The sequence below is a fragment of the Rhinoderma darwinii genome, chromosome 13, assembly GCF_050947455.1.
Source record: "Rhinoderma darwinii isolate aRhiDar2 chromosome 13, aRhiDar2.hap1, whole genome shotgun sequence".
Taxonomy (NCBI): Eukaryota; Metazoa; Chordata; class Amphibia; order Anura; family Rhinodermatidae; genus Rhinoderma; species Rhinoderma darwinii.
In genome coordinates this window covers 53,772,244-53,797,836 of record NC_134699.1, presented here as the reverse complement: position 1 = coordinate 53,797,836, position 25,593 = coordinate 53,772,244, and the positions used below count along the sequence as shown (strand labels likewise).

The 25,593-nt window shown below is 45.9% G+C and overlaps 1 protein-coding gene across 6 annotated transcripts in view; it reads left to right on the top strand.

The window, feature by feature from the left end:
- SLC16A3 (solute carrier family 16 member 3) overlaps positions 1-25,593 on the top strand; it is a 145,458-nt gene that overhangs the window by 89,609 nt on the left and 30,256 nt on the right. For 2 of the 6 annotated variants that reach the window (XM_075846058.1, XM_075846057.1), the window contains exon 2: positions 24,921-25,031. The exons of the other annotated variants lie outside the window; for them this stretch is intronic. The gene's annotated coding sequence lies outside the window, so the exon portion shown is untranslated. The remainder of the gene's footprint in view (positions 1-24,920; positions 25,032-25,593) is intronic. 6 annotated transcript variants of the gene reach the window in all.

Here is a 25,593-nt window from a genome sequence, read left to right as displayed (position 1 = left end):
GGTATTATAGTGTGCGGGAGGCACTATGGGGTATTATAGTGTGCGGGAGACACTATGGGGTATTATAGTGTGCGGGAGGCACTATGGGGTATTATACTATACGGGAGGCACTATGGGGTATTATAGTGTGCGGGAGGCACTATGGGGTATTATAGGGTGCGGGAGACACTATGGGGTATTATAGTGTGCGGGAGGCACTATAGGGTATTCTAGTGTGCGGGAGGCACTATGGGGTATTCTAATGTGCGGGAGACACTATGGGGTATTATACTATGCGGGAGGCACTATGGGGTATTATAGTGTGCGGGAGGCACTATGGGGTATTCTAGTGTGCGGGAGGCACTATGGGGTATTATAGTGTGCGGGTGGCACTATGGGGTATTATAGTGTGCGGGAGACACTATGGGGTATTATAGTGTGCGGGAGACACTATGGGGTATTATAGTGTGCGGGAGGCACTATGGGGTATTATAGTGTGCGGGAGGCACTATGGGGTATTATAGTGTTCGGGAGGCACTATGGGGTATTATAGTGTGCGGGAGGCACTATGGGGTATTATAGTGTGCGGGAGGCACTATGGGGTATTATAGTGTGCGGGAGGCACTATGGGGTATTATAGTGTGCGGGAGGCACTATGGGGTATTATAGTGTGCGGGAGGCACTATGGGGTATTATAGTGTTCGGGAGGCACTATGGGGTATTATAGTGTGCGGGAGGCACTATGGGGTATTATAGTGTGCGGGAGGCACTATGGGGTATTATAGTGTGCGGGAGGCACTATGGGGTATTATACTATACGGGAGGCACTATGGGGTATTCTAGTGTGCGGGAGACACTATGGGGTATTCTAGTGTGCGGGAGGCACTATGGGGTATTATACTGTGCGGGAGGCACTATGGGGTATTCTAGTGTGCGGGAGACACTATGGGGTATTCTAGTGTGCGGGAGGCACTATGGGGTATTATAGTGTGCGGGAGGCACTATGGGGTATTATAGTGTGCGGGAGGCACTATGGGGTATTATACTGTGCGGGAGGCACTATGGGGTATTATAGTGTGCGGGAGGCACTATGGGGTATTATAGTGTGCGGGAGGCACTATGGGGTATTATACTGTGCGGGAGGCACTATGGGGTATTCTAGTGTGCGGGAGGCACTATGGGGTATTATAGTGTGCGGGAGACACTATGGGGTATTATAGTGTGCGGGAGACACTATGGGGTATTATAGTGTGCGGGAGGCACTATGGGGTATTATAGTGTGCGGGAGGCACTATGGGGTATTATAGTGTTCGGGAGGCACTATGGGGTATTATAGTGTTCGGGAGGCACTATGGGGTATTATAGTGTGCGGGAGGCACTATGGGGTATTATAGTGTGCGGGAGGCACTATGGGGTATTATAGTGTGCGGGAGGCACTATGGGGTATTATAGTGTGCGGGAGGCACTATGGGGTATTATAGTGTGCGGGAGGCACTATGGGGTATTATAGTGTTCGGGAGGCACTATGGGGTATTATAGTGTGCGGGAGGCACTATGGGGTATTATAGTGTGCGGGAGGCACTATGGGGTATTATAGTGTGCGGGAGGCACTATGGGGTATTATACTATACGGGAGGCACTATGGGGTATTCTAGTGTGCGGGAGACACTATGGGGTATTCTAGTGTGCGGGAGGCACTATGGGGTATTATACTGTGCGGGAGGCACTATGGGGTATTCTAGTGTGCGGGAGACACTATGGGGTATTCTAGTGTGCGGGAGGCACTATGGGGTATTATAGTGTGCGGGAGGCACTATGGGGTATTATAGTGTGCGGGAGGCACTATGGGGTATTATACTGTGCGGGAGGCACTATGGGGTATTATAGTGTGCGGGAGGCACTATGGGGTATTATAGTGTGCGGGAGGCACTATGGGGTATTATACTGTGCGGGAGGCACTATGGGGTATTCTAGTGTGCGGGAGGCACTATGGGGTATTATAGTGTGCGGGAGGCACTATGGGGTATTATAGTGTGCGACAATTGAAAGTTGGGAGTTATGGGTTTGTAGGATGATCCGTATGGGTGATCGCTCCTCTGATACATCCATATTCCCTAATAGGACAGGATTGATGGGACAATACCATTAAAGGGTTCTTCCCATCTTATAAGGATGATGGCATATCGCTAGGATTGATTGGTGGAGGTCCAACCTCTGGGAGCCCCACCGATCCTAAGCATGAAAGGCTTGCAGCGCTAATTTAGCGCTCTGCGTCCCTGCCTAGAATTTCCTGACATAGCGGCGATCTCGGCAACCGTCTGCAGAAAACTGCAGCCACCCTCAAGCAATTTGGCCGTGCTGCAGCTCCCTGCACAGCGGGTGGCTGGGGCGCTACTGTGCAGGGAAAAACTGTAAAGGGGGACGCAGTGCTAAATCAGCGCTGCGGAGCCGTCATTCTCAGGATTGGTGGGCGTCCCAGAGGTCAGAAAGCGATGGCATTTACTAGAGATATAAGATGGGAATAAACCTGGAGCTCTTTACGGATCGTAGATAGTAGGAATTTCTATTCAGACAGATTCACGGAATTGATGCCCCCATCAAGAAATACACAACATAAAATATGGTAAAATTAGGGAAAACAATACAATAATAATATAACTTCATACAATGAAAGTCCATAGATCTGGAAGACCAAGTCCGCCCAGCATACGCTGGGTGACAAAACCCCACAAATAAAAAAACACGACTTAAGGGAAGGGACTTGACACGCAGAGTTGCGTCAGCTGCTGAGGAGAAGAAGCTCCGGGATCCAGATTAAATAGACGCTGATTTCCCGCTCTCTGCTGAACCGCCAATCAAAACGCAGCTTTACTTCCCACCACGTTAGACCAAAATGGAAGGAGCAGGAAAAGACAGGGAGCAACTTATATAAACAAAAGGAGGGGGTGCATAAATACATTAACCCTATAAGTGATGGTACTAAATATGGCTGCCCCTTCAAGCTGGCGTGTCGGAGAGAAAACGCCGCTCCCTGATTTTGATTGGAAAGCCGCCGGCCGCGCTTCTTTCTTGGATCTCATTTGTCTCCAGCACTGAAGTGCCATTGCAGTGGGAAACCGAGGAGATGATGTAGGACAAGTAATGATTTATCGGCTCTGTCCTTGCAATTCTTCCTTCTGGTGTTTGAGGTCACGTTTGAAAATAGGATTGAGGTCTGTCTTAATGTATCCATCCTGCCGGCTGCTTATACTGAAAGGTCTGTTTTTAGAGTACAAGAAGGTCAAGTTATCTCATGACGCCTGCACAGTGATAAGAGCGCAATAACTCCCAGCAGCCATTGCAACAATATACTGCTGAGCTCCGGCTGGCGACACATTGAATTATAGGGATTGTCAAGTCTAAAGGCCCTTTTATACGGGCAAATGAGTGTTCATATGAATTCCACACCATTTTCAGGCTCTCTACTTGCTGTCAGTGAATGGAAATATTCTTGTTTGCATATAGAGACTGAAAAGTCTTTACCGACCTTATACATTCGGAAGATGAGTTTGTTACAATTGTATCCCCCCTCTGAGCTCATCCGATGCTCACTTTTCTCCCTATAAGGCCTAGTTTGTTTCCCAGTTGATTTCAATGGGAGGCCGAGGCGTTTTTGTTTTTTTCTCCCGCGAGCGGAAAAGAAAGCACTCACTGGAAAAACTAAGCGACATTCTCTTTCTTCGGGCGTTTTCGTCTCTGACCTACCATTGATATCAATGGGTGGCAGAGAAAGCGATCTTAACTGCGTTTTTTGCACGCGGCGCTCAACACAAAAAACGAGGCAAAGAGTGCAAGTAATAAAATTATAAAGTTATACTTATCCAGAGTTCTCGACTTCCCCAGCCCGGCCTCCTTGGATGACGTTGCAGGCTTCAGCGGTCACATGGCCTGCAACGTCATCCTAGGAGGCCGGACTGCGCACAGATAAGGGAGAGGGGGTAAGTATGAAAGTTTTTTCCGGCGCTGCTTTACGCAGCGGAAATTCCGCCGGAAAAACACCATAATGTGGTGCGATTTTTCAGACGGCATTCCCTGCAGTGTTCATGGCGTATACGTTGCTCAGCCTATCCGCCCTGAACACGCTGTTTGTGTTCGTACCCTCACTGGGCATAGGAAGGAAAGTGTCAATCTGTGGCTGGAGGGCGGGGAGGGGGACATGAATATACTTGGTCTCATCGGCTGCATCGTTGGCCACGCACCGTGAGTGCAAAATCTAAATATTTATAACTACTGAACATTAAGTGGGAGTTCACACTGAGTTTTTTGACGCGGAAACCGCCCTGCACAGCGCACCAAAAACCGGCTGAAAATTCCTCCTATTGATTTCAATGGGAGGCGGAGGCGTTTTTTTCCCGCGAGCGTTAAAACCGGCTCGCGGGAAAAAGAAGCGACATGCCCTATCTTCGGGCGTTTACGCCTCTGACCTCCCATTGACATCAATGGGAGGCAGAGAAAGCGTATTTCACGTCGTTTTATGCCCGCGGCGCTCAATGGCCGCGGACGAAAAACACAGCGAAAATCGGCGTGCAGGCAGAGGAAAATCTGCCTCAAAATTCCAAACGGAATTTTGAGGCAGATTTTCCGCCTGCAAAAAACTTTGTGTGAACCCAGCCTAAGTGATAGCATTTTATAATCGGCGTGCTAAAATTCCTGAATTACGTCCGTAAATAGGGTGCGTGAACCCAGCCTATCAGTGACAAGAGTCACTATAACACGGCTGATTTCCACTGTAACTAGGGCTGCCCCAGTTACAGTGGAGAAACAAGGAGTAAAAGTTTACAAAAAAATAGTCACTCAAATGGTCTTTTCTGACCTTTTGAGGACAAGCCATAATAATAAAAAAAATAAACAAAATAATAAATACACATAAAATACCAATCCAAAAAAGGTCCTTCCCTCCCCTGCCAATCATTGTCATAACGCTAGCCCTGACCCATTTACGGTAAAATAGACATGTAAAATATCAAAATTTACAGCAGACAGTGACGATCACAAATATGAGCTTTATTTTAGGGTAAAACTGTATTATTACCAGAAAATATTAGCTGAAAAGTAAAAAAAAAAAGCGAATTCTTCACTGCAATTTTCAAACTATAAGCCTGAAAATTCTGTGTCTGGTCCTGAAGGCTCAAGATAGCCCGATCCTGAACAATGTATAACAGTATGATGTAAGTAACAGCTCCCTCTAGTGGTAGCGGCAGGTAGCCAGTATATTATCTTTTGAATCTATGTCTATACAAGGATTTTGGAGCCCTGTTTCAAAAAAGTGGAGCTCTGACCACTATAAGGATCTATAAAAAAAATTATTCAGTGCAGAATTATGAACCTATCCAATGAAACAAAAAACAAGACGATATTCAAGTGTCATTATGCAAAATGTTAACATGATATACTTGATACACAGACAACTTAAAACTGTTCTACATTCAGGTGTAAAGTATAATCATGACACTTTTTTTTTTTTTAATAGAAAAAAAATACAATAAAAAATCTCATACATAATATAATACAATAAATATCTCATTTACTGATCGTAAAAAACCTTTGAATGCTGAATGACTCACTCGCCATAGAAAGTCGCTGTATTACACAATTAGGCCTCATTCACACGACAGTGAAAAACGGCCATGTGATGGCCGTCCTTTTAACGGCTTTCACATGGCCGTTTTCAGAACAATGATGTTCTATGGGTGCATTCACACGGCCGTTTTTTTAACGGCCCGTGAATAATGGCCGTCAAAAATAGGACATGTCCTATTTTTGGCCGTTTTAACGGCCTGACGGCCCCCATAGAAGTCAATGGATCCGTTTTTAACGGCTGTCAATACATGTAACAACCGTTAAAAACGGATCTGTTACATGGGGATTGACAAGGGAACTACTAGTTCCCTTGCTGGCTATCGTTGGCATACTCACGTTTGCGGCGCTTCTTCAGGTGTGGTCACCCGTCTGTGGTCACTCGGGTTTGAAGGCACCTCGATGACGTCATCGCCCCGTCGCGCTGCCTTGCCAGATCCCGTGCAGACGAGTGACCACAAGTGAAGAAGAGGAGAGACGGCGCTGCTCTCGTGAGTATGTTGCATGATCTATAGGCAGGCTGGTGTGGCATCTACAGGGAGGCTGGTGTGGCATCTACAGGGAGGCTGGTGTGGCATCTACAGGGAGGCTGGTGTGGCATCTACAGGGAGGCTGGTGTGGCATCTACAGGGAGGCTGGTGTGGCATCTACAGGGAGGCTGGTGTGGCATCTACAGGCAGGCTGGTGTGGCATCTACAGGGAGGCTGGTGTGGCATCTACAGGGAGGCTGGTGTGGCATCTACAGGCAGGTTGGTGTGGCATCTACAGGCAGGCTGGTGTGGCATCTACAGGGAGGCTGGTGTGGCACAATCTACAGGGAGGCTGGTGTGGCACGATCTACAGGGAGGCTGGTGTGGCACGATCTACAGGGAGGCTGGTGTGGCACGATCTACAGGGAGGCTGGTGTGGCACGATCTACAGGGAGGCTGGTGTGGCACGATCTACAGGGAGGCTGGTGTGGCACCATCTACAGGGAGGTGTGTGGCATATACAGGGAGGCGTGTGGCATCATCTACAGGGAGGTGTGTGGCATCTACAGGGAGGCTGGTGTGGCATCTACAGGGAGGCTGGTGTGGCATCTACAGGGAGGCTGGTGTGGCATCTACAGGGAGGCTGGTGTGGCATCTACAGGGAGGCTGGTGTGGCATCTACAGGGAGGCTGGTGTGGCATCTACAGGGAGGCTGGTGTGGCATCTACAGGCAGGCTGGTGTGGCATCTACAGGGAGGCTGGTGTGGCATCTACAGGGAGGCTGGTGTGGCATCTACAGGCAGGTTGGTGTGGCATCTACAGGCAGGCTGGTGTGGCATCTACAGGGAGGCTGGTGTGGCACAATCTACAGGGAGGCTGGTGTGGCACGATCTACAGGGAGGCTGGTGTGGCACGATCTACAGGGAGGCTGGTGTGGCACGATCTACAGGGAGGCTGGTGTGGCACGATCTACAGGGAGGCTGGTGTGGCACGATCTACAGGGAGGCTGGTGTGGCACGATCTACAGGGAGGCTGGTGTGGCACCATCTACAGGGAGGTGTGTGGCATATACAGGGAGGCGTGTGGCATCATCTACAGGGAGGTGTGTGGCATATACAGGGAGGCGTGTGGCATCATCTACAGGGAGGCGTGTGGCATCATCTACAGGGAGGCGTGTGGCATCATCTACAGGGAGGTGTGTGGCATATACTGGGAGGCGTGTGGCATCATCTACAGGGAGGTGTGTGGCATCATCTACAGGGAGGCGTGTGGCATCATCTACAGGGAGGTGTGTGGTATTATATACAGAGGTGTGTGGCATCATCTACAGGGAGGCGTGTGGCATCATCTACAGGGAGGCGTGTGGCATCATCTACAGGGAGGCGTGTGGCATCATCTACAGGGAGGTGTGTGGCATCATATACAGGGAGGTGTGTGGCATATACAGGGAGGCGTGTGGCATCATCTACAGGGAGGTGTGTGGCATCATCTACAGGGAGGTGTGTGGCATATACAGGGAGGTGTGTGGCATCATCTACAGGGAGGCGTGTGGCATATACAGGGAGGCGTGTGGCATAATCTACAGGGAGGTGTGTGGCATATACAGGGAGGCGTGTGGCATCATCTACAGGGAGGTGTGTGGCATCATCTACAGGGAGGTGTGTGGCATATACAGGGAGGCGTGTGGCATCATCTACAGGGAGGTGTGGCATATACAGGGAGGCGTGTGGCATCATCTACAGGGAGGCGTGTGGTATTATATACAGAGGTGTGTGGCATCATCTACAGGGAGGCGTGTGGCATCATCTACAGGGAGGCGTGTGGCATCATCTACAGGGAGGCGTGTGGCATCATATACAGGGAGGTGTGTGGCATCATATACAGGGAGGTGTGTGGCATCATATACAGGGGGCTGTGTGGCATCATATACAGGGGGCTGTGTGGCATCATATACAGGGGGCTGTGTGGCATCATATACAGGTAGGTGTGTGGCATCATATACAGGGAGGTGTGTGGCATCATATACAGGGAAGTGTGTGGCATCATATACAGGGAGGTGTGTGGCATCATATACAGGGAGGTGTGTGGCATCATATACAGGGAGGTGTGTGGCATCATATACAGGGAGGCTGGTGTGGCATCATATACAGGGAGGCGTGTGGCATCATATACAGGGAGGCGTGTGGCATCATATACAGGGAGGTGTGTGGCATCATATACAGGGAGGTGTGTGGCATCATATACAGGGGGCTGTGTGGCATCTACAGGGGGCTGTGTGGCATCATATACAGGGGGCTGTGTGGCATCATATACAGGTAGGTGTGTGGCATCATATACAGGGAGGCGTGTGGCATCATATACAGGGGGTGTGTGGCATCATATACAGGGAGGTGTGTGGCATCATATACAGGTAGGTGTGTGGCATCATATACAGGGAGGCGTGTGGCATCATATACAGGGGGTGTGTGGCATCATATACAGGGAGGTGTGTGGCATCATATACAGGGAGGTGTGTGGCATCATATACAGGGAGGCGTGTGGCATCATCTACAGGGAGGTGTGTGGCATCATATACAGGGGGTGTATGGCATCATATACAGGGAGGTGTGTGGCATCATATACAGGGAGGTGTGTGCCATCATCTACAGGGAGGCTGTAAATAGTGTCTAGGTGAACATGTGACCTTCCTTTGGTTGTTTTCAGGGGGCTGGGACAAAAAAAGCCTGACCAATGAAATTCATCAGTTTTTTTAACGGCCATGAAAAACTGATGCAAAATGGATGTCAAACGGCCATTAAAAACGGACAGATGGACTTGAAATGGATGAAAATTTAGAGACACACTGATGCAAAATGGCCGTGAAAACTGACAGTTGATCAGTTTTAAATGGACATTTTTTTTCACTGTCGTGTGAATAAGGCCTTAGTCTGCTCCTATTTATCTTGTTCTGCAGCTGCAAGATAGTAATTTAGGAATACATTTGTCTCTTCCTGCGGCTAGGCAGAGGCTCCCGTCACAAGAATTTAGGGCTAGTTTCCATATTAACTTCCTGTTTATTGTGATACCCGGAAGCAGCACATCAAAACAAAATACATGTGAGTTGCAATACAATTCATATGCAACAGTTGTAGGATAAACTGAAATGTATGATGTTACACAAACATCCACATCCTAACAGAAAACAATGCCTGAGACAATGACAACCAGGATTTGCAAGTCAACGGTAATCTACCCACATTATGAATACCACTTTCCCTGTCCTAGCCGCCAGGTCAGACATTAAAGGCTATGTACACCTTTATAGTCCTTCTTTTTTTAATATATATATATATATATATCAAAATGTCTATCAGTATGATTGGTGCAACTTTCTAAATACTTTTTATTAAAAGTAATTTTTACTTTTTGAGATACAGCTGCTTTGTATCCTGTATACAGAGCAGCTGTATCTTGTACTGAAACCTGAATCCATCAGGCTAGCGGCCCTGACGGGTTCAGTGTCAGTGGGTCGGGTCCACCTGTTATCGATGTGAACTGTAACAGCTCGATCCTGCGTGTCAGTGCTGCTGACCTGACGGATTCACGTCTCAGCGCTAGATACAGCTACTCTGTATACAGGATATAAAGCAGCTGTATTTCAAAAAGTAAGAATCATTTTTAATAAAAAAAGTATTTAGAAAGTTGCACCATACACACTGATAGCCATTTTTTATTTTAAAAAAAATTCAAAGGTGTACATAGCCTTCAAAACAGTGGCAATGGATAAGGCTTTGTTCACATCTGCGCTAGGGCTCCGTTCCGACGTTACGTTGAGCTTTCCGTCGGAACGGAGCCCTGACAGACACAAACGGAAACCATAGGTTTCCGTTTCCATCACCATTGATTTCAATGGTGACGGATCCGGTGCCAAAGGTTTCCGTTTGTCTCCGTTGTGTAAGGGTTATGTCGTTTTGTCAGAATGAATAGCGCAGTCGAGTACGGTATTGATTCTGCCAAAATGACGGAACCCTTACACAACGGAGACAAACGGAAACCATTGGCAACGGATCCATCACCATTGAAATCAACAGTGATGGAAACAGAAACCCATGGATTCCGTTTGTTAGTCAGGGCTCCGTTCCGACGGAAAGCTCAGTCGGAACGGAGCCCTAGCGCAGATGTGACCGCAGCCTAAACTACCCACTTGTATTCGCTTTAGATTCCTGTCAATAAGCCTTTGCTATGTAAACTTGAATGTGTGTGTGTGGGGCTCTCATAGTAAATAGCGACAAGCCCTTGAGTCACCCTTTACTAAACCTATTCATCATTGTGTATTGTTCTTTCTGTTCTGAGAAAGAGAGGGTGACCGGGCATGTTAACACGTTCACAATTTGCCAAAGGAATAATCTGCAGCAGAAATCCAAGACTGACACTCAGATTTTTACCGTAGATGTGCCAGCGTATCTGCATTCCGGATTACACCCCTTTGTCATTTAATGTGGCTAACTCGTGGCTTTTCCGTGCGGAGTCAAAAATAATGAGCATGCTGCAGATTTAAAGGGGTTATGTGGGGACCAAAAATGATTATCAGTGTAGTCCCTGCAGTATGTGATACACTCGCTAATATACATTCCGGTCCCCAGTCACGCTAATCCTGAGATTTACATAGATTTTTATAGCGCGGCCGGGGGACCGGAAATCTAGTTGCACAGCCTTCTTTGATGGCGACACGACTCTTCGTCATGTGACCGACCCTGCTGTACTCTATGTACTTGCTGTACAACTGCTACTGTCTGTATATAGAGTATAGCAGGGCCGGTCACATGACGAAGAGTCGTGTCGCCATCAAAGAAGGCTGTGCAACTAGACGTCCGGTCCCCTGGCAGCGCTGTAAAAATCTATGTAAATCTCAGGATTAGCGTGACGGGGGACCGGAATGTATATTAGCGAGTGTATCACATACTGCAGGGACTACACTGATAATCATTTTTGGTCCCCACATAACCGCTTTAAGGGAGGATTTACATGAGCGTGTGCATTTTGCGCGCGCAAAAGGCACTTAACAGCTCCGTGTGTCATGATCATATGGTGCGCGGCTGCGTGATTTTCGCGCAGCCGCCATCATTATGACACTCAGTTTGTATGTTTGTAGCACGTGGTGCTTTTCTGTTTACATTCATACTTCTTACTGCTGTTGCGCGAATCACGCGCGTCCCCCGGAAGTGCTTCCGTGTTCTGCGCGTGATTTTCACGCACCCATTGACTTCAATGGGTGCGAGATGCGCGAACAACGCACAAATATAGGACATGTCGTGAGTTTTACGCAGCGGACACGGGCAGCGTAAAAATTACAGACAGTCTGCACGACCCCATAGACTAACATACGTCCGTGCGAGGCGCGTGAAAATCACGCGCGTTGCACGGACGTATATCATGTTCGTGTAAATCCGCCCTAAGGCCAGGATCACACACACAGTTTTGATGCAGTTTTTTTTTAGCTAAATCTAAAAAGTGTATCCAAATGAAAGGAAAGGTATAAAGCAAAGACTGGTGCATCTCCTTTCTTTTGTGTCCACTCCTGTGTTTGGCTAAAAAAAATGAAGCTAAATACTGCATCAAAACTGTGTGTGATCCCGGCCTTAAATTCCATAACGCAGTCATTATTCTGTGCAGATTTTTTTTGATAAAAATACCCAATTCACTTGCATTGGATCTGAGCGGATTTGATGGGGATTTAGGCACGGAATCTACACCTGAATCCTCATCAAGGCCTCATTATGTGGACATGGCTTTACAGCAGTTGACACTCCGCTTTCTCAGACTCCTGAATAGCAAATCTGCCTAGGTATAGAGCTACAAAGGAGTCGGGGATGTATTATAACATATTGAGACAGATTTGCCATTTTAGCAATTTTGGAAAGTTGAATGACAACCCTATTTGAGAACTGTACGGGTAAGTCCACACCGGGCGGATACGCTGCGTAAAGGTAAATAGCGTATCCGCCCTGTTGCCCGCAGGGAATTCCAGCCAAAAAAAACGCAACAAATTGTGGTGCAGTTTTTCACTCGGAATGTCTGCAACAGAAATCATGCAATGAAGAAATTTACCGCACCGCAGGTCAATTTCTGAGCGTTTTTTCCGCTTATCATTTACGCAGCGCGTGGATGAGATTTGTTCAAATCTCATCCACTCCTCTGCTGCTGTATTATGCTGCGGATTTTCAGTAACTAAATCAGTTGCGGAAAATTTTCAGTATTGAACGCTACGTGTGAACCCGGCCTAACAGTGGTGAATGACCCGCCGGAGAACGAAGCAGATTTTTAATTCAGGAGTCTTAGAAAGCTGGATGAGAACCCCTGGGGGAGCTATAGTTACAATTCTATTGCTTGTTACCCAGCTTTCCCAGAAATATCTGATCAGGCCTGGGACATGAGTATTGGCACAGACTCTACAGCTTTGATATCCTTTTTATATGGTGACGCTATGGGTTAGGGATAACCTGATACGATGACAGGATTTATTGCGGAGAGTGGAATACCTTGTCTGTAATGCAGTCAGGAGAATGGAAATGATGGGTACAGTACTACTACTACTACCCCTGGCCTCCTGCAAGGGAACTGTCAACAACTGGGCAGTGATTTAGTAAAAGATTATCAGCATTGGATCTGATGGTGTTACATTTCGCACATGTCTCTGCACGATTTTACACACCACTGTAGCAAAGTACTGCCATGATACAGCGGAGGCTTTCAAAAGATATATTTCACGTCAACCACAGGGCACACATTGAAACAAAAAGCCCTACCCAGTCCTGTGTCTTAGTTACTTTAAACAAACCTCTACCAGCTGACGTTTTCCTATAGTCCCCAATGGTCTAAAAAAATATCTGGTGGAGCTGGAAAAGTGAGATCCTGACTTCAAAATATATTTCCTCCAAAGGTAATTATCTATCATGTATTTTTCTTCTATATTCCTGGTGTTTTGCATGAGACATGATGTCCACTGGTGTAATAAGACTTCTGCTCTTCACTATCTGTTTTCAAAATTGTATTAAATGAAAAAAAAATTATTCAAAGGTGTTCATAGCCTATAAAGTGATAAGAGCTTACAGATGGGAGGGGGGGGGGACCTCAGAATTGGGCTCCTCTTCTAATGTTACTACCACATCCGTGAATATAGAACCAAAGAGATGGTACGTCTTCGATTCCTCACTTTTCCGTTCGCTGTAGGATAGAAGTAGGGCCTGTTTTATAGAAAATGGGGCCATGGCCAAGAAAAGTATTGTTACATGCTCAATACTTTGAGGCTGTTTTTCACATCATTTCAAAAGTTGCGCGCGTGTGTGTGTGTATATATATATTACTGCCATACAATGCCTAAATAAGGCGGGATTCACACGACAGGGTTTCCCGGCCGGGTGCCGGCCGTTCATAAATCGTCCGGCACCCGGCTGCATTAGGAATAATAGACCCCTAATGGGGCTATTCACACGACCGATTTTTTTGACGGCTGGGAAATTCGGCCGTCAAAAAATAGGACATGCTCTATTTTCGGCCGGGTGCCCGGCCGCCCGCCTCCCATAGAAGTCTATGGGGCCGGGTAATACACGGCCATCACTGGAATGTGTCCTGAGTGATGGCCTGGTCTACCGTCGCTCGCGCACTCTCACTCCTCCTCCTCACAGCTCAGAGTGCATGTGAGGAGGAGGAGGGTCTTTTATTGCTCGCTGTAGGAGTCGGAATCCCCAATCCCCGGCCGGGGATTGGGGATTCCGCTACTGGAGAAGTGCGTGACTACACTGTCCATATATGGACACAGCGAAGTCACGCACTTCTGCAGCGAAATCCCCGACTCTATGGCCGGGGATTCCGCTACAGGAGAAGTGAGTGACTACACTGTCCATATATGGACACAGCGAAGTGACTCACTTCTGCAGTGAAATCCCCGACTATGGCCGGGGATTCCGCTACAGGAGAAGTGAGTGACTACACTGTCCATATATGGACACAGTGACGTCACTCACTTCTGAAGCGGAATTCCCGACCTGTGGCAGGGAATTCCTCTTCAGGAGAAGTCAGTGACTACACTGTCCATATATGGACATTGAAGTCAGTGACTTCTCCTGGAAGGGGGGGGATGGGTGCAACCTACAGGGGGCTGTGTGGCATCACCTACAGGGGACTTGGTGGCATCACCTACAGGGGGCAGGGTGGCATCACCTACAGGGGGCAGGGTGGCATCACCTACAGGGGGCGAGTGGCATCGCATACAGGGGGCGGGGTGGCATCACCTACAGGGGGCAGGGTGACATCACCTACAGGGGGCGAGTGGCATCGCATACAGGGGGCGGGGTGGCATCACCTACAGGGGGCAGGGTGGCATCGCCTACAGGGGGCAGGGTGGCATCGCCTACAGGGGGCAGGGTGGCATCGCCTACAGGTGGCTGTGTGGCATCGCCTACAGGTGGCTGTGTGGCATCACCTACAGGTGGCTTGGTGGCATCATCTACAAGGGGACTTGGTGGCATCACCTACAAGGGGACTTGGTGGCATCACCTACAGGGGACTTGGTGGCATCACCTACAGGGGACTTGGTGGCATCAGCTACAGGGGGCTGGGTGGCATTACCTACAGGGGGCTGGGTGGCATTACCTACAGGGAGCTGGGTGGCATTACCTACAGGGAACAGGGTGGTATTCCTACAGGGAGCTGGGTCGCATCGCCTACAGGGGGCAGGGTGGCATCGCCTGCAGGGGGCTGTGTGGCATCACCTACAGGGGGCTGTGTGGCATCACCTACAGGGGGCTGGGTGGCATTACCTACCAGGGGGGCTGTGGCATTATCTACAAAGGGCTGTGTGTGGCAACAAATTTAAATGAAATTCATCCGATTTTAAAACGGACAGGGAAAAAAACGGCTGCAAATCGGGTCCAAATTGGCCGGTAAAAACGGCAACTCGGCCGGGAACGGATGCAAACCGGCCGGGAAAATCGGCCAAAAACGGACGATTTTCCCGGCCGACACTCGGACCCTGTCGTGTGAATGAGGCCTAATACCTCCATAAAGTAACCAAATGATAGTGCCATGTATTGCTCACACAATACTGTCATACAATGCCTAAATAATACCTCCATATAGTAACCAAATCATAGTGCCATGTATTGCTCACACAATACTGCTAACTATTCAATACTGCTTAATACTATTCAATGAAAAACTAAAACGTCATACTCCAAATAATACTGCCATACAATGCCTAAATAATACCTTCATGTAGTAAGCAAGTGATAGTGCCATGTGTATTGCTCACACAATACTGCCATACAATGCCTAAATAATACCTCCATAAAGTAACTACATGATAGTGCCATGACATGCTCACACAATACTGCCATACAATGCCTAAATAATACCTCTATAAAGTAACTACATGATAGTGCCATGACATGCTCACACAATACTGCCAGACAATGCCTAAATAATACCTCCGTACAGTGACCAAATAATAGTGCCATGTCTTGTTCACACAATACTGTCATACAATGCCTAAATAATACCCCATACAGTAACTAAATAATAGTTTTGTGTATTGCTCACACAATACTGCCATACAATGCCTAAATAATACCTCCGTACAGTGACCAAATAATAGTGCCATGTCTTGTTCACACAATACTGTCATACAATGCCTAAATAATACCCCATACAGTAACTAAATAATAGTGTCGTGTATTGCTCACACAATACTGCCATACAATGCCTAAATAATACCTCCGTACAGTGACCAAATAATAGTGCCATGTCTTGTTCACACAATACTGTCATACAATGCCTAAATAATACCCCATACAGTAACTAAATAATAGTGCTGTGTATTGCTCACACAATACTGCCATACAATGCCTAAATAATACCGCCATACAGTGACCAAATAATAGTGCCATGTCTTGTTCACACAATACTGTCATACAATGCCTAAATAATACCCCATACAGTAACTAAATAATAGTGCCGTGTATTGCTCACACAATACTGCCATACAATGCCTAAATAATACCGCCATACAGTGACCAAATGATAGTGCCATGTCTTGCTCACACAATATTGACATACAATGCCCAAATACCCCCATACAGTAACCAAATTTTAGTGCCATGTATTGCTCACACAATACTGTCATACAATGCCTAAATAATACCGCCATACAGTGACCAAATGATAGTGCCATGTCTTGCTCACACAATACTGCCATACAATGCCTAAATAATACCGCCATACAGTGACCAAATGATAGTGCCATGTCTTGCTCGCACAATATTGCCATACAATGCCCAAATACCCCCTTACATTAACCAAATGATAGTGCCATGTCTTGCTCACACAATACTGCCATACAATGCCTAAATAATACCGCCATACAGTGACCAAATGATAGTGCCATGTCTTGCTCACACAATACTGTCATACAATGCCTAAATAATACCGCCATACAGTGACCAAATGATAGTGCCATGTATTGCTCACACAATACTGCCATACAATGCCTAAATAATACGTCCATAAAGTAACCAAATGATAGTGCCATGTATTGCTCACACAATATTGCCATACAATGCCTAAATAATACCGCCATACAGTGACCAAATGATAGTGCCATGTATTGCTCACACAATACTGCTATTATGCCCAATAAAACTGTCATTCAATGCCCATATAATACCGCTATACAAAATGTTGGGATTACGCTCTGAAATAAACTTTGAAAATAGCCTTTACTTGTGTTCAGTGGTAAAAACCCGTGTAGTTCATATGAGACTTCATTTTTTGCCACTGTTTGAAAAAATATGCTTAAAAAAAAAAGAAATGCAAGCCACTTATTGAGGCATTTTTCTAAGCAGATATTTAACATTTCCCATTGACAACGCCAAAAACAATTAGAAAATGCACGTCAAACGCTTTGAAATACTTCTCCAAAAATGCCTGGTTTTCAGAGCCTGATTTCTCTTGAAATCAGCTGCCATGTAATTTTTCTGGCAGAAAAGAAGCCATGTGAACATGCCCTGAGGCCGGGTTCCCACGTAGCGTAAACGCGGCAGAATTTCCGCAACGGAATTCTGTGCGGAAATTCTGCAGCATTTGCAGTAGCATCAAAGTGGATGAGATTTTGAAAATCTCATGCTCCCGCTGCGGGAAAAAAATGCAGCATAAACTTAATAAATTGACCTGCGGTGCGGAATTTAAATCTGCAGCGTGTCAATTTCTGCTGCGTTTTTGTTGATTTTCTGTTGGAGATTTTCAATGGGAATACAAAACCTGTGACAGAAAGCCAAGTTTTGCAGCGCGATTACGCCGCAAAATGTACAATTCTGTGAAAAAATAAGTCATACTTTACCCAGAACGCCCTCCTTCTTGCAGTATGGCCTCCTGGGATGACATTTCATCCCATGTGACCGCTGCAACCAATCACAGGCTGCAGCGTCACATGGCCTGCAACATCCTCATAGGAGGCCAGACTACGCGCAGAGAAGAGGGAGGGGGTAAGTATGAACGTTTTGTGTTTTTTTCGCAACAGAAATTCAGTTTGAAAAACTGCACCACAATGTTGTGGTTTTTCGGATGGAGGGTGCTGCGGGTTCCAGGTCTGATATGCTGCGCAGTTTTTACACAGCGTATCCGACCCTGTGGGAACCCAACTCTTGTGTATGACCACACGTACCATAAATATTGCGGATTTTCCGCAACGTATTTAATTGCGGAAAATCTGCATCGTAATACAGTAGCAGCAGAGTGGATGAGATTTGAACAAATTTCATGCACACGTTGCGTAAAAAATCTGGCGAAGAAATTTACCTGCGGTGCGTTTTGTTAATCCCCAGCATGTCAATTTGTGCTGCGGAAACGCTGGTTCTCTGTTGCGGGTTTTCTCCATTGAATTCAATGGGCATGTGAAACCCGAAAAAATACCAGATGCTGCGATTTTTGCAGCGGAAATGCTTCAATTCCGAAGCAAAAATTGCATCTAGGCAAGATTATACTTACCCAGATCTCTGTGCTTCTGCGACCAATCACAGGCTGCAGTGTTAACATGAGATGAAATGTCATCCCACTAGCCCGGGCTGCAGGACGTCAGAGGGATGCGTCTCCATGACTACGGGTAAGTATAGGCTTTATTTTTTTTACATGCTGTTTTCCGCAGCAGACAGTCCACCAGAAAAACTGTACCACAATTTAGTGTGGTTTTTTTCAGCCGGAATTCCCTGTGGGCTTCAGGGCGTACTTTTACGCAGCGTATCCTCCTTGTGTGAACGTGCCCTTATACTACAAAATCCGTATGTTCTGCACTGCTGTGGGCTAACAAGCCTGAAACAGCAGTGTGCATGCTGGAATATATATACTGTATACTAGTGGGTCCGAATACATTGTTGGCCATTGTAGAATAAAAGAACAATTTGCAAATCCTCAACTACTATTCTTAGGGTATGTGCACACACACTAATTACGTCCGTAATTGACGGACGTATTTCGGCCGCAAGTTCCGGACCGAACACAGTGCAGGGAGCCGGGCTCCTAGCATCATACTTATGTACGATGCTAGGAGTTCCTGCCTCTCCGTGGAACTACTGTCCCGTACTGTAATCATGTTTTCAGTACGTGACAGTTGTCCTGCAGCGAAGCAGGGACTCCTAGCATCGTACATAAGTATGATGCTTGGAGCCCGCCTCCCTGCACTGTGTTCGGTCCGGAACTTGCGGCCGAAATACGTCCGTAGATTACGGACGTAATTAGTGTGCATATACCCTTAGATTAACCCCTTATCTTTTAGGTCATGGTGTTTCACCTATGTATAAAACTACATGGCACACTTCAAAGCCCAATTTTAGACCTACTCATGAACCAGAGTCCATTAAACACGATACCCAACAATGTAAAAAGATAATAATGGAATAATGGACTATACAAAGGAACCTTGGAAGGATCTGGGTGTACTTGGAAATCCTAAACGAAATAACAGCACAATGTCAATCAGCTGCTTCTAAGGCCAGCAGGATATTGTCGTGTATTAAAAGAGGCATGGACTCGCGGGACAGGGATGTAATATTACCACTTTACAAAGCATTAGTGAGGCCTCATCTAGAATATGCAGTCCAGTTCTGGGCTCCAGTTCATAGAAAGGATGCCCTGGAGTTAGAAAAAATACAAAGAGCAGCTAATAAGGCTCAAGAGGCTGGCTGGCAAATTTTAGCCTGGGGGGCAAGCACACAGCACTAACCCATGAGAAGCAGCCCATCCTTAACTTGTTTACCTCCTCCTGCTTTATAAGGCTGCGGCGTTAAAGGGAAGGTGTCACGAAAAAAAATAATTTTATGTTATTGCTTTTAGTATGTCATTTAAAATACATTTTATTTATTTGTGTTTTTGTGTTTGTACTTTTTTGTTTTTTCTTTCTTTTACTTCTCTATGGGGGCTGCCATTTTTTTTTTTCATCTCTGTATGTGTCGATTAACGACCATGGATGGCAGCCTTGTTCTCTTTCCTGCACTGATCCTAAAGATCGCTGCAGAAATAGTAAGTTTCAAGTGAGTGCCCTCTGGTGGCTGGATGACCGTCAGACAACTTTTTGTCTGTGCGCTTCAAATCAGATGAGATTGACCATTTCATAATGGGGTGGACATTACACACTGGTGTCGATAGTCTCTTCTGTGCATATGTATCGATGAGGCTGATGCCATACAATGTAAGAAGCTTTATAGCTCTTTGGTTACATTCCACAACAGGTTTATTTAAAGGGACTTGTCATTGAACATGCTGGCCCAGCTAAGGGTTTTTTCATTTTTGCCTCTCTGCCTTTCAGCAGCCATAACTTTTTTATTTTTTCATTGACACGGCAATATGAGGCCTCGTTTTATGCAGGACAAATTGTATTTTTTTCTGCGTGGTTTGGGGGGTAGAAAAAAACTAAGTTACAAAATGTATTTTTGCGGTGTGAAGATAGGAAAAATATAGGAATTTCAGCATTCTTTTTTTTTTATGCCGTTCACGTTTCTTGCTAGATAATCTGTTACATTGATTCTTCAGGTTATTAAGGTTGTGTAGATATCTAATATGTGTAGGTTTTAGGTTTTTATGTAATGTAGGGGCCATAAAATATATTTTATGCTAAATGATGCTTTTTTTGGACCTTTTTAATTATTTTTATTTTGTTAAATATTTTGTTCATATCTTTTTTTTATTTTTTTAATCCCATGAAGGTATAATTTTATTTACAACTTTATTGTATACTTATAATGTATTCGCATACTCCTGTATATACATTACACTGTGTCACTATGACATCACATAGTGTGACCTAACAGCAGGCTTATAGAACAGACCGCTCTGGAATCCTCTCTAGATCCCCACGGCTGACTGCATAGGGTTCCCCAAGTCTAAGATCTTGTCGCCGGGTCTCTGGTGACGCGATCGCAGTGGAGAGTTCCTATTGTCATGCTGCGGTCACAGACCGTGGCGATTAAAGGGTTAAACAGTTGAAGTCTGAGTTTTTTCCGGTCCCAGCTGTATTTAGAAGGCTTCTTTAATGCTAGGAGCTTTTCTACAGTGACGCCAAAAGACGTGGCTGTAGACTGGGGACCTGCACTGCCCGCAGTACCAAGAAAGGTAAAACTTGGGGTTATTCAGTTTAGAAAAAAGACGGCTTGGGGACGATCTCATTACAATGTACAAATATATAACTGGACAGTGCAGAGATGTTTCTAATGTGTTTCATAGGGGTGGCTAATATATAGGTCCCTCAAAGCAACTTCAGATCTGAACTGGAACCTAAAAAAATAAATAAATGAGGCAATACTTCGCTTCTTACATTATACTGATAATGAGCAGTGCCCACCCCGAGATGACCCCAGTTTTGACCGTTTGTATAAACTGAGACCCCTATTAGACCGTTTCAGTGCCCGGTTTTCCCAAGCATACACCCCGAGAAGTGTATTTCTATTGATGAGTCCTTGGTAGATTTTAAAGGGAGGCTTCAATTCCGCCAGTACCTGCCGGGTAAGAGGGCAAGGTATGGCGTGAAGATGTATAAGCTGTGTGAGAGTGCATCAGGGTATACCTACAAATTTAGGATATATGAAGGGAAGGACACCAGTGCTCAGCCCCCAGAATGCCCCCCTTACTGGGAGTTAATGCAAAAATTGTGTGGGATTTGGTGCACCCACTGTGAAGGATTTGCCTAACACAGCTTCTGTGTCGGCACCTGTGGTTAATCAGCCTGCATCTGTTCCTAGGTCTGCTAGAGTGACTCGATCTGCTACCACTCAGGCTGGTAGGCTGAGGAGTGGGAGAGCCTATCGCAGCCTGGCCAGACGGTTCTATATCCCGCCCTTGGGTCCACATATACCTTCATTTGCTGCTTGTCCTTTGCCTGTGATTCTTCTGTTTCCTGGCTCTGCTGTTCCTGCTGTTACTATTGACCTCTGCTTCATATTGACCCTGGCTTGACTGACTATTCTCCTGCTCTGCTTTTGTTACCATGTACACTCCTGGTTTGACTCGGCTCGTCCACTACTCTGTTGCTCACAGTGTTGCCGTGGAAAACTGCCCTACATTCCTTTGCTTTTGTGTTCCCTTGTCTTGTTTGTCTGTCGTGCACATATTGAGCGTCGCCCAGTTGTACGCCGTCGCCTAGGGAGGGCTGTGCAAGTAGGCAGGGACGAGTGGCGGGTAGATTAGGGCTCACCTGTCTGTCTCCCTATCCTGACATTACACCCACTGCTGGACCAGGGTTACCACCTCTACCTGGATAATTTTTATACCAGTGTCCCACTCTTCAAGTGCCTCGCTTCCAGAAGTACTGCGGCATGCGGCACTGCTAGAAGAAATCTGAGAGGCCTCCCTAAGACTCTGCTTGGGCAAACACTCAGAAGGGGTGAGAGCAGGGCACAATCCAGCAGCAACATATTGTGTGTCAAGTACAAGACCAGAGAGATGTCCTTGTATTGACAACAATACATGGCCACACCAGTACCCATGTACCAGGACGAGGTACGAGTACAGATACCCCCAAACCAGACTGCATCCTGGACTACAATAGGTACATGGGAGGGGTGGACTTGTCAGATCAAGTCCTGAAGCCCTACAGTGCCATGCGGTGTGGTATAAGAAGCTGGCCGGGCACATCATACAGATGGCATTGTACAATGCGTATGTGCTACGTCGATGTACAGGCCAGAGGGGAACTTTCCTGGAATTTCAAGAGGTGGTTATCACGAACCTAATGTTTAGGGACCAAGAAGAGGGGCACCCAGTACTTCTGGAAGCGAGGCCACACGCATCGTACCAGGGCAACAGTTTCCAGGAGAAGTTCCCCAAACTGGCAAGAAGGGAAAAATTGAAAAGAGGTGCAAAGTCTGCTATAAGAGGGGGATAAGGGAGGACACAATATATCAATGTGACACGTGTCCTGAAAAACCAGGGCTCTGTATGAAAGAGTGCTTTAAAATGTATCATATATCCCTTGATTTTACCAACTTTATCAACCTTGCAGAAAATTCGCAATTTGAGTAGAAAATTATGACTTTTGGGCAAATTACAACGTCCTCAACACTTTTGGGAAGAAATGGGGCGTGGCTTCTCAAAAGGGGGCAAGGTCAAAGCAGCCCAACAAGTTTATTATAATTTACGGCAGAAAACTAGCGTAAATTATAGCGGCAATGTATACCAGCTCCTACCTGGCATCATTTTACTTCAAGAGGCGTAGCAAAGTAGAGGCCAGTGCCGGGTCCCGTATCTTGCCTCACCTTACCGATCCTCTTCTCCCCTCCGGGTCTCCTTAACCCCTTCCCGACATATGACATACAGTTACGTCATAGTCGGGTAGGGGATGTATGGAGCAGGCTCACGGAGTGAACTCGCTCCATACGATGCTGGTGTCGGCTGTATGTTACAGCTGACACTTCAGAGTAACTAGCGGCATCGCGCTCGAGCGCAATCCCGCTAGTTTAACTCGTTAAATGCCGCAGTCAATACCGACTGCAGCATTTAAATCGTTAGAGGGGGCCGCCCCCCTCTTTCTAACAGCTCATGGCGCCCCCCCCACAACGCAATTAAGGGGGTGGGGGGCGATGGTTGCTATGGCTGCCTGGGGGCCTAATGAAGACCCTCCAAGTCCGCCATCTTTGTACACCTATTAGGCCTTGCCTCCGGCAGGGCTTAATAGATGCCTGTCAGAATCACGATATACTGCAATACATTAGTCCCCTAGGGGGACCAATAAAAAATAAAAATGAGTTAAATAACGTTTTGTTTTTTTTGTGTAAAAATAAAAATATACATATTAAAAGTTCAAAAAACCCCAATTTTCCCATTTTCCCCCTAGAGCATAGTAAAAAAATTGAATAAACATAATAGGTATCGCCGCGTCCGTAAAAGTCTGAACTATTACAATATATCATTATTTAACCCGCCCGGTGTACGCCGTAAAAAAAATAAATTGTAAACGGCAGAATGTCTATTTTTTGGTCACCTCATCTCCCACAAAAAATTAAATAAAAAGTGATCAAAACATCGCATGTACCCCAAAATGGTATAATTAAAACCTACAGCTTATCCCGCAAAAAATAAGCCCTCATACCACTTAATCGACAAAAAAAATAAACAAGTTATGGCTCTCGGAATTTGGCGACACAAAATACATTTTATTTTTTACACTTAGGTTTTTACTTGTAAAAGTAGTAAAATATAGAAAAAACGATATATATTTGGTATCTCCGTAATCATATTGACCCGCAGAATAAAGTTAACATGTTGTTTTAATTGCACAGTGAATTCCGTAAAAACGGCGCGCAAAAAACCATGGAGGAATCGCTGTTTTTTTTACATTTTCTACCCCACAAATAATTTTTTTTCTCGTTTCCTAGTACATTAAAATGTAAAATAAATAGTGCTAAGAAAAGCTACAACTCGTCCCGCAAAAATCAAGCCCTTATAGTATTATATGGACAGAAAAATAAAGACGTTATGGCTTCTGGAATGAGGAAAAAACGAAAATGAAAATCTGAAAGTTGTTTACGTTTAAGCTCCCTCCGCAAGGTACTGAGGCCGCGCAGTGTCATACGGTGTGCGTGACGCAGCCCTCCGGACGCTGAGTACCTACCTCGCAAATAAGGAACTGACGTTGCACGCCTACATCATACAGAGGGAGCGCGAGAGGGCACGGAGGGGAGAGGAGGAGCGGTGAGGTGAGTACGCTTATTATTTATTTTATGTCCAATGGGAAGGGGGAGGGATGGCGCACGGCCGCAGTCGTTGTGCTATAATTGTGTCGCACGTCCACCCGAAAGATGCGATACATTTATTCGGAGTACAGATAAATCTCCTCCAGTATCTGAACAGATTTTCAGCCACTGAATGTAAACAGGAACCTGACAGCAAGCAGAGATCTTGATAATGGTGAGGGACTAAAGCATGGAAGTCCTATATCCTTTTCTGAAGGTGACCACGAATCTTGCCGCCAGTACAGCTTCCAGAAACAGATATACCTACAAAACATCTCATTTTTTTATTTTGTTTTATTTTCGGGTAAATGTTCTTTCAAATAAAAAATAAATAAAACATAAGTATAATATGTAATTGTGGTAATAATAATGTAGCTGCATACAGGACAACCCCTATAGACCTGGATACCTATAGGGAGCAGGACTACTATAACCACCACCGTCCAGGACATGGTCCCCATCATCCTCATCACTAGCACCACAGTGGGGGGGGGGGGGGGGTGTTGATTTCTTGTGGCCTCTCCCCTCCCCCACATCAGGGGGATGCTCCATATCCCACCAGCGGGAGGATGCTCCGATCATCAGTGACCTTCAGTCTCTCCTGTAGGTGACGCTGACGGATCGGTGACGTCACGGGAGGACGTACAGAGTAAAAGCTCCGGGAGGCGGCAGAGTCAGAGAGATAGAGAAGAGAGAGGAGCGGCTGCACCAGCTACAGGTGCCCGGGGATGGGTGTGGAGTGGCATTAGCCCCGCACAGCCTGGCACTGCCTGCCCAGGTGATGCCCCCCTGTGCAGCAGCGCTGAGCTGTAGGTGTGGGCTATGCCGGGGGCAGGTGTTGTGCTTGGGTCCTGTGCGGTTTTCATCTGGGTGGAGTTGTCCTTTATATAATAATATTTATATTGACTTCTGTATCCGTGTTATGTATGCGAGTGGTGTCCATTAACTCTTTCATTTCAGTGGAGATCTGTATGATATAATCAGTGTTACCTAATGCAGTAAGTTTGTATTATTTATACATATACTATTTATTACATATATACAGTAGGTTTATTATATACATATACTATTTATTACATATACTGTAGGTTTATTATACATATACTATTTATTACATATATACAGTAGGTTTATTATATACATATACTATTTATTACATATACTGTAGGTTTATTATACATATACTATTTATTATATATATATATATATATATATATATATATGCAGTAAGTTTGAAATAAAATAAAAATCACACACACACTATTGTTTATAGTAGACTG